Raw genomic sequence first — 9,133 nt, 5'->3', positions numbered from 1 at the left:
TCTGCTCTAATCTTTATTATTTCTTTCCTTCTGCATGCTTAGGGGTTAGTTTTCTGTTTCTTTTCTAGTTCTTCCAGGTGGGCAATTAGGTCTATGATTTTAGCTCTTCTTTTTAAATGTATGCATTTAGGGCTATAAATTTCCCTCTCAGCACTGCCTTGACTGCATCCCATAAGTTTTTGTATCTTGTGTTCTCATTTTCATTCATCTTAATATATTTATTGATTTTTCTTGCAATTTCTTCTTCGACCCACTGATTGTTTAGGAGTTTGTTGTTTAACTTCCATGTATTTGTGAATGTCCAGTTCATCTGTTATTGATTTCCAGCTTCATTCCATTATTGTCAGAGAAAGTGCTTTACATAATTCAATCTTTTTAAATTTATTGAGACCTGTTTTGTGACACAACATGTGTTCTATCTTGGAGAATGATCCATGAGTACTTGAGAATAATGTATATCCTGCTGTTTTGGGTTGCAATGTTCTAGGTATGTGTGTTAGGTCTAGTTCATTTATCAAAGTAGTCAAGTTCTCTTTTTCCTTATTGATCCTCTATCTAGATGTTCTATCTATTGATGAGAACAGTGTATTGAAATCTCCAACTATTATGGTAGAGATGTCTATTTCTCCCTGCAGTTTTGCCAGTGTTTGCCTTATGTATTTTGGGGCACCATAGTTAGGTGCATAAATATTTATGATTATCTCTTCTTGGTTGATTGTCCCCCCTTTTTTTACATATAGTGTCCTTTTTATTTTATAACAATTTTGCATTTGAAGTCTATTTTATCCAATACTAGTATAGCTATCCCAGCTCCTTTTTGGTTATTATTTGCATGGAATATCTTTTTCCAACTTTTCACTTTCAACCTATTGTGTTGTTGGATCCAAGGAGTCTCTTGTAGACCACATGTAGTTGAGACATACTTTCTTATCCATTCTGCCAGTCTGTGTCTTTTGATTGCAAAATTTAATCCATTAACATTCAATGTTATTACTGTAATGGCAATAATTATTTTGGCCATTTTGGCACTTGATTTTTATATGTCATATCTTCATTTTGTCTTTCTTTTTACCCCTTTAATTACCCTTACTAATAAGCATCACTTCTACACTCTCCTCCAAGCCTCTTTCTCCTGTCTTTTCCTTTCAGGCTGCAGAAGTCCCTTTAGTATTTCTTGTGGGCAGATCTCTTGTTGACATCTCTCTGTTTCAGTTTACCTGTGAATATTTTAAACACTCCTTCATTTTGAGGCACATATTTGCCAGATAAAGAATTTTGGACTGGCAGTTTTTCTCTTTCAATATCTTTAATATATCATGCTAGTGCTTTCCCGTCTCCATGGGTTCTGATGAGAAATGGATACTTAGTCTTATTGGGGTTTCCTTGTATGTGAAGAATCACTTTTTTCTTGTTGCTCTCAGGGTTCTCTATCTTTGGCATTTTAGATTCTGATTAGTATGTGTCCTGGAGTCAGTTGATTAGGATTTATTCTGATTGGAGTATGTTGCGCTTCTTGGACATGTATATTTATGTCTCTCAGAAGAGCTGGAAAATTTTTGGCCATTATTTCCTCAAATATTCTTTCTGCACCTTTTCTCTTCTCTTCTCCTTCTCAGACATCCATTATGCATATGTTTGTGTGTTTCATGCTGTCATTCAAGTCCTTGAGATCCTACTTAATTTTTTCCATTCTTTTCTCTGTCAGTTCTCCTATCTGTAAAATTTAGATTGTCCTGTCCTTTAGTTTGCTGATTCTTCCTTCTGCTTGTTCAAATCTGCTGTTGTATGTCTCTGGTGTATTTTTAATATGTTCTATTGTGCCTTTCATACCCATAATTTCTATTATGTTTCTTTTTATACTTTCAAATTCTTCTTTATGCTCACCCATGTCTTCTTAATATCCTTTATCTCTTTGCTATATTTTCCATCATCTCCTTGAATTGATTTAGGAGATCCGCTTGAACATCTTTGATTAGTTGTGCCAAATTCTGTGTATCCTCACCCCTCAGAAGTTTTATTTTGTTCCTTTGACTGAGCCATATTTTTCTGTTTCTTAGTATGACTTGTGATTTTTTGCTAGTGTCTAGGAATCTGATTATCTTGATGAGTTCACTTTGAAGGTCAGTTTCTCTCTCTTACATAGGGTATTATTGTTGATTGGCTTTGTGTTAAATCTCCTCTTTGACACTTGGTTCAACTTATTCTAGACCTCTTAAGTTAGGTGAAAATATCATTGTTATTGTTTTATTTAAAGATGAAGTATGGTTTACGAAGATGTGTATGGGGCCAAGTTGAGAAGAGATGGACTGTGATGGTTAAGTTCATGTGTGAATATGGCTAGGTTTTCATGTCCAGTTATTTGGCCAAGCAAGCACTGGTCAGAGTATTACTGTGAGAATATTTCTTGGATTTAAACCATTAGTTAGTTGACTGCAACTATGGCAGTTGACAGCTACAATCAGGAATTTAAAGGGAGAATTGATGATTTCAATATTCAGAAAGTAGAATTTCTATCCCTATTTCAGCAAGTCATGTTCTCCTGAGGAATTCATTGAAACTTTCATCAGAGTTCCCAACTTGCAGCACAGCATACACAATTTGGAGCTGTGATTCATCATGATAATATGAGCCATTTCCTACAATAAATCTTATAATATATACATTTACATGTACGTACAAACATATATGTATATGTATATGTATATGTCTGTGTGTTTATCTTCCCTAGAGAAATACAGTGACTAATTCAGAGGTAATCCCAGGAAGTACTAGTAAGGAAATGGTAAAAGTTAGACAGGAAGGGTGAAAAATCAATAAAGGATGTATTGAGGGCTTCCACAGAAGACAGCACAGTAGGGAGCGCCAGGACTCACTTCTGCCTCCAAAACAACTAGTAAGCAGGTTTCAACTGTGTGAAACAACTGTTCTGGGGCTCCAGAGGCCAGAAGAACACTCTACAGCATTCAAAGAAGAGGCAGAGGAAGAAACTGAGAAACTGCAATAAAAAACTCTGAGCTACCTGATCTGAGTAGTGACTGCCAGCACCATCCCCTACTCTAGAGATGGGCTGCCTTGAGGTCCAGCCCCTTGCTAGCTGCTGTGGCCAGAAAAGGACATAAAAATCTTCTTCTTAAAGACTGCTGGGGTTTGGGGGCGCAGCTGATCATGACTTTTGATTAGCAAATTTGGATCACTGGGTACCAGCTCTTAGCTATTGTTTCAACCTACCCCAGACAAAGGCAGACAAGCCATTGTTTCAATCCTGCCTCCAATAGGGACAGAGACATTGGAAGTTAAAAGACACAGTGCCTCCTTAGAGCTGCAGGGAACAGTTTGCTGAAGGGTGTCATCTGCTGGGCGACCAGGAAAGCACAGCTTTGGGGACAAAAAGGCTTTTGATATTTTTCCTTACCCTCTTCCCAGAGCTCTTTGGAGCTGGTTCCTCTCCTTGTTTTGGCTAGAAAATACTGACTTGGGAAAGTCTTTTCTGAGGTGACTCTCCTCCCAGAAATTGCCTTCCAGGCAAAATCAGCTAAAGACAATGAAAGGAGTTTTAAAAAACTATAGAGGCAAAACAAAAACAAACAGAACAGATCAAGATTCCCAGAGAAGGAACAGAGGATCTTTCCTCAGATCCCCAGAAAGCAAGGCAAATCCTTGGGAAATATTCACTCTTAAACTTGATGTTTTGTAACTTAAACACTATGATATAGAGTTCATACAACTTGTGTTATTTGATAAGGGGATAATATAAGGAAGAAAACAAAGATATTTGCCATATATGCATATATAAACATATTCATAACAAAGCAAGGAAGAAATACTCATAACCATTAAAGTCCTCATTTCTGTAACTAGTCATGTGGTCATATCTCATATTTATACCTACCTCTTCAGATATCCATTCTATATTCCCTTTACCCTCAGCAAGCACCTCATCTGTTCTTGGTTCTTTGCTTGATGGGGTGACACAATTTTTCATTTCTGAAGTGTCTAGGCAATTAATAGCCCTGCCTGGATTGGGTTGTTGCAGTTCCATTGGCTTTAATTACAGGGCATGGTAGTACAAAGAAATACTCTAAGGGATTCTTAGGTCTTCGTGAATATTGTTGTAACTGGATAACACACTACTCCCTTCTAGCTCAAACTCTTTAAGAACTATTAAAACTTACCATACCTGAGCCTTTGAACTGGAATCAAGATTGTGCTGACGCCTTTCATTCTGAAGGAAGCCCTACAAGACACCCCTTGGTCCACCTAACTTGGTCCACCTAGTCAGCAGCATGTCCATGAAAAAAGGAAAATGCGTTAGGAGTATTAACCTAAGACCACGAAGGAATCAAGAGGCACATTAGATATTATAATATTCAATCACCTCCTGTAGTCAGAGCATACCTGCCTTGTTTCTGATCAGTGGCTGCAGCAGCCAAACTAGCTGAAGTTACTGTTGAAATAGTTATGTAGAACAAATTTCACCTTTTTGTTCCTCATGCTGTGGAATACTTGCTTAATTCTGTTTTAACTCAACATCTCTCTTCTAAACCACTCACATATTTTTAACTTATCCTTCTCTCTCTCTCTCTCTCTCTCTCTCTCTCTCTCATATGCACATTCATAAGTGCTCCCCCTACACCCCATCACTCTGCTCCCACTTCTTGACAAAGGAGCACCCAATCATAACTGCATAATTCTTACTGAAAGCCTAGTTTCTCCTAAACCAGACCTCAAGAAAACCCCAATGGACAACACAGATCTAATCCTCTTCACTGATGAGTTATATTTAAAAACTTAAGCTCCCAGAGGTGATATCATCAACATGGCAACATAAACTGCTACTGAAATCTCCTCCCTAGAGATTCTGTGGGAAAAAAAAAGGACAATTCTCATTTGCTCAGAACTCTGGAGGAAGGTAGATTGGAGAAGGATTCCACAAATGCTGAATCAAAAAAAGAGAAAAATATCAGGTAAGAAACTTCCACCCCAGTCCGGTGCTCTCTCCTACCCTTTAATCAGTCCCACGCAGCTCAGGAAGTGCCCAGAGGGAGCAGCCGGGATCCCTCCCACTCTCACCAGGGACACAGACTATAAAATCTCCCACAGCAGTGAGACAGAGCCCCAAGCCCACAGAGACCCATGGAAGGACTGAAGCTACTGGGGAGGGCAGAATATGTAAGGGCAGCAAGGAAGAGCTTCCAGAATGGAGGATTAGGGAGGGAACCACAAAATCTTCCCCCAAAGCAGCAAGTAGTCAGGCAGAAACCGTCTGAATCAACTGTTTTGGGATTTAGGGACAGGGGAGGATATTTCAAGGCCCGGGTCAGTGAGGGATGAAGAGTCTGAGGAAACGTGGACAGAGAATGTAACTCCCACCATGGGTCCTGGTGCTCTTCCCCCAACATTGAGGGAAACAGCAACAGGCAGCCTGATCTTTGCCTGGGGGATGGCTGCAGACTGGGGCAGCTGGAGAAGTCCTCTGTTTCAAGTTCAGAGGGGAACACAACCCCACATTGAGCCAAACTTTGGCTGGTAAAGTGAGAGCACAGGAACCCCACAGTTTCAGTCGCAGTTTCAGGCCCGCCTACCCAGATGTTGCAAATCTCCAGGAGGTAAACAGCGTCTAAGGAAGAATAAGTAACTAAAGAGCGCCATCTGCTGGGCAGGCAGGAAAACGCCAGGGAAAACTGCAGGGCTTTTCAGGGCCCCTCTGGATCCTAACTCAGGCGTATCAGAGCTGGTCTACCTGCCATGAATGGGTACCAGGCCCTGTTTGGGCTGAGAAATACTGATGGCCCAACTATCAAAGCAGTGCCCTAATACAAACCCAAACAACAACTAAATCCTAGACAAGAGAGAAAAAACTGCCTTCAGAATAAATCCATCAAGGTAATCAAATGACCAGATATCAGCAAAAAAATCACAAGGCACCCTACAACTCAGGAAGAAGTGGCCCAGTCAAAGGAGCAAATAAAAAAGCCAGAGGAGACACAGAATCTGGGAGAACTAATCAAAGCTCTTCAAATATCTTTGAGTTTAAAATATTCACAAATAAACAGAAGCTGTGAGAATTTGTTAATAAGAGACCAGCCCTACAGGAACTACTAAAGGGAGTTCTGCTAGCTGAAAAGAAAAGGCAGAAGAGAGGATGGTAAAGGATTGAAGATTAGTAAGGGTAACTAAAAGGATTAAAAGAGAGGAGAAATAAATAGATCTGACAAATGAAAACCATAGGATTCGATGGTTGAGTTAGAACTGCCTTTACAGTAATAACTTTGAATGTTAATGGATTAAACTCCCCAATCAAAAGACACAAATTGGAAGAATGGATTAAAAAATACGATCCACCTACATGCTGTTTACAAGAGACTCATTTCATACCCAAAGATACAAACCAGTTGAAAGTGAAAGGATGCAAAAAGATACTCTATGCAAGCAGCAACCAAATAAAAGCTGGGGTAGCTATACTAATGTCAGACAGAATAGACTTTACGTGCAAAAATGTTATATGAGATAAAGAGGAACACTATATATATATTTCACATAAGGAAGCATTTGTTTGAGGTTTAACATAAAATCATACAAATAAAATTTGTATAAACACAAATCCACACTGAGGCATAACACAGATAGCAAAGGACAAAGCAAAAACAAAGAAAATGAATTGGCAGCTATATACAGTTGGACAGTTGTGTCTTGTACACTACAAAGTCTTTTACAAAATAATCATCTTAGATCAACAGAGACCAATCTTCAACATCATCCTGCAAGACGGGTTACTTTAGCATTTCTTCCTCTTTTCTCCAAGGTCCTCTTATAGTATGGCTGGTAATTGTTTTGGTGATTGCCACTCCCTCGAGATGCCTTGCCATATGTGCTCTGTTGGCCACTGCAGTCTGCATATCCCTGTCCCTATCCATAGTTCCCATAGTTATACCCAGTATAATCATATCCACCATAGCCACTCTAGTTCTGATCACTACCATAGGCACTATTACAATTTCTGTATCCTTGATCATAATAGTTATTAAATCCTTGGTTCCAGTTTTGGCCCTGACCTCATCCTCAACCCCTTGTACCACCTCATCCAGCAGCTGCAGCTCCTCTTCCTCCTTTCTGTTGTTGCTGTTGCTGCCTATATACCTTTTTGGGTTGTGCAACTTTGATTTCACATTTCCCAGAACCAATTTGATGGTATCTGCTTTCTAATAATTTCTTTACTGGCTCTTCAACTGTATATAGGATAAAACAAAATCCTCTTCTTTTATTTGCTTTTGTATCCATGGGAATTCAATATATTCGATCTCTCCAAATGCTCCAAAATATTCTTTTATTTGCTCTTCAGAAGTATCTGAACTCAATCCACCCAAAAAACTTTTTTGGGGGGTTCTTTCCCTTTTAAAGCCTTCACCCTTTTGGGGTCTATCAATTTGCCATCCAGTTTGTGTTCTTTTAGTTCCAAAACGTTATCAAAACTAGCAGCATCTTTGAAAAGCACAAGTCCGAATCCTCTTGATCTTCCAGTGACTGGATCTGTTTTAATTGTGCAGTCTATAACCTCTCCAAATCGAGACAAATATTCAGTCAGATTTTTCTTGCTTGTATCCCAGCTTAAGCCACCAATAAACACTTTAAAGTCATCCTGCTGATTCTTGCTCACATTAATCGTGGATCCCTCTGTGAATTTCTCTATGTTGCTATATTCATTCATGTCCTCTCTGGTGGCAGAATAGTAAGCAGGTGTTGCTGGCGCTCAGACTGTGTACCGGTAGCAGCGGCAGCAGAGTGTTGTATGGAGCTGGATTTAAAATGGCAGCGGAAGAGCGACACTGTATATTAATAAAAGGGGCAATTCAACAAAAAGAAATAACAATCATAAATATCTATGTGCCTAACTATGGTGGCCCAAAATACATAAGGCAAACACTGGCAAAACTTAAGGGAGTAATAGATGGCTTTGCCGTAACAGTGGGGAACGTCAACATGCCACTCTCTCCAAAAGACAGAACATCTGAACAGGAGATAAATGAAGAAACAGAGAACCTAAATAATATGATAAATGAACTAGACCTAACAGACTTATATAAAACATTTCAACCCCAAACAGCAGGATATATATACTCTTCTCAAGTGCTCATGGAACATTCCCCAGGATAGACCATATGCTGGGATACAAAACATGTCTTTATAAATTTTAAAAGATTGAACTTATACAAAGTACTTTCTCTGACCATAATGGAATGAAACTGGAAAACAACAATGAACAGCAAACTGGGAAATACACAAATATATAGGGGTTAAACAACACACTCTTAAACAATCAGTGGGTCAAAGAAGAAATTGCAAGAGAAATCAGTAAAAATCTTAAGCTGAATTAAAATTGAATACACCACATTTACAAAGCAAGATGATCATGATCATCTTGATTGATGCAGAAAAGGCATAAAGGAATAAAACTTAGGAATAAACTTAACAAAGGATGTAAAGGACCTATAGACAGAAAACTATAAAAGTTTGCTAAAAGAGATCAGAGACCTACATAAATGGAAAGATATTCTGTGTTCGTGGATTGGAAGGCTAAATGTCATTAATATGTCAATTCTACCCAAACTGATGTACAGATTAGTGCAATAACAATCAAAACTCTAAGAGCCTACTTTGCAGAAGTGGAAAAGCTATTTGCCAAATATATTTTGAAAGGTAGTGGTCTCGAATAGCAGAAAACATCTTGAAAAAGAATGAAGTGGGAGTATCATGCTTCTTGACATGAAAGCATATTTTATAAAGCCACAGTGGTCAAAACAGCATGATACTGGCTAAAATAAACATATCAATGAATGGAATCAAATTGAGAGATCAGAAATAGACCCTCAGATCTATGGTTAATTGAAATTTTTATGCAATTTTATTGAAATATATTCACATACCATAAAATCATCCAAAGTGTTTACAGTATCATCATATAGTGGTGCATAATCTATTTTTTGAACATTTTCATTACTCCAAGAAGTAAAAATAAGAATAAGAATAAAAATAAAAAGTAAAAAAGAACACACAAAACATCTCATACTCCTCCCCTCCGCTATTATTCATTTACTTTCTGTCCCCCTTTTTTCTACTTTTCTGTCCATACACTGGA

At 38.4% G+C, this 9,133-nt stretch overlaps 1 pseudogene; it reads right to left on the bottom strand.

Moving 5' to 3' along the window:
- Positions 1-6,753: 6,753 nt before the first annotated feature.
- LOC119507689 lies at positions 6,754-7,705 on the bottom strand (annotated as a pseudogene).
- Positions 7,706-9,133: the final 1,428 nt, after the last annotated feature.

The sequence above is a fragment of the Choloepus didactylus genome, chromosome 13 (assembly GCF_015220235.1).
Source record: "Choloepus didactylus isolate mChoDid1 chromosome 13, mChoDid1.pri, whole genome shotgun sequence".
Classification (NCBI taxonomy): domain Eukaryota; kingdom Metazoa; phylum Chordata; class Mammalia; order Pilosa; family Megalonychidae; genus Choloepus; species Choloepus didactylus.
The sequence above is the reverse complement of the archived record's forward strand: the minus strand, read 5'-3'. Positions and strand labels throughout refer to the sequence as shown.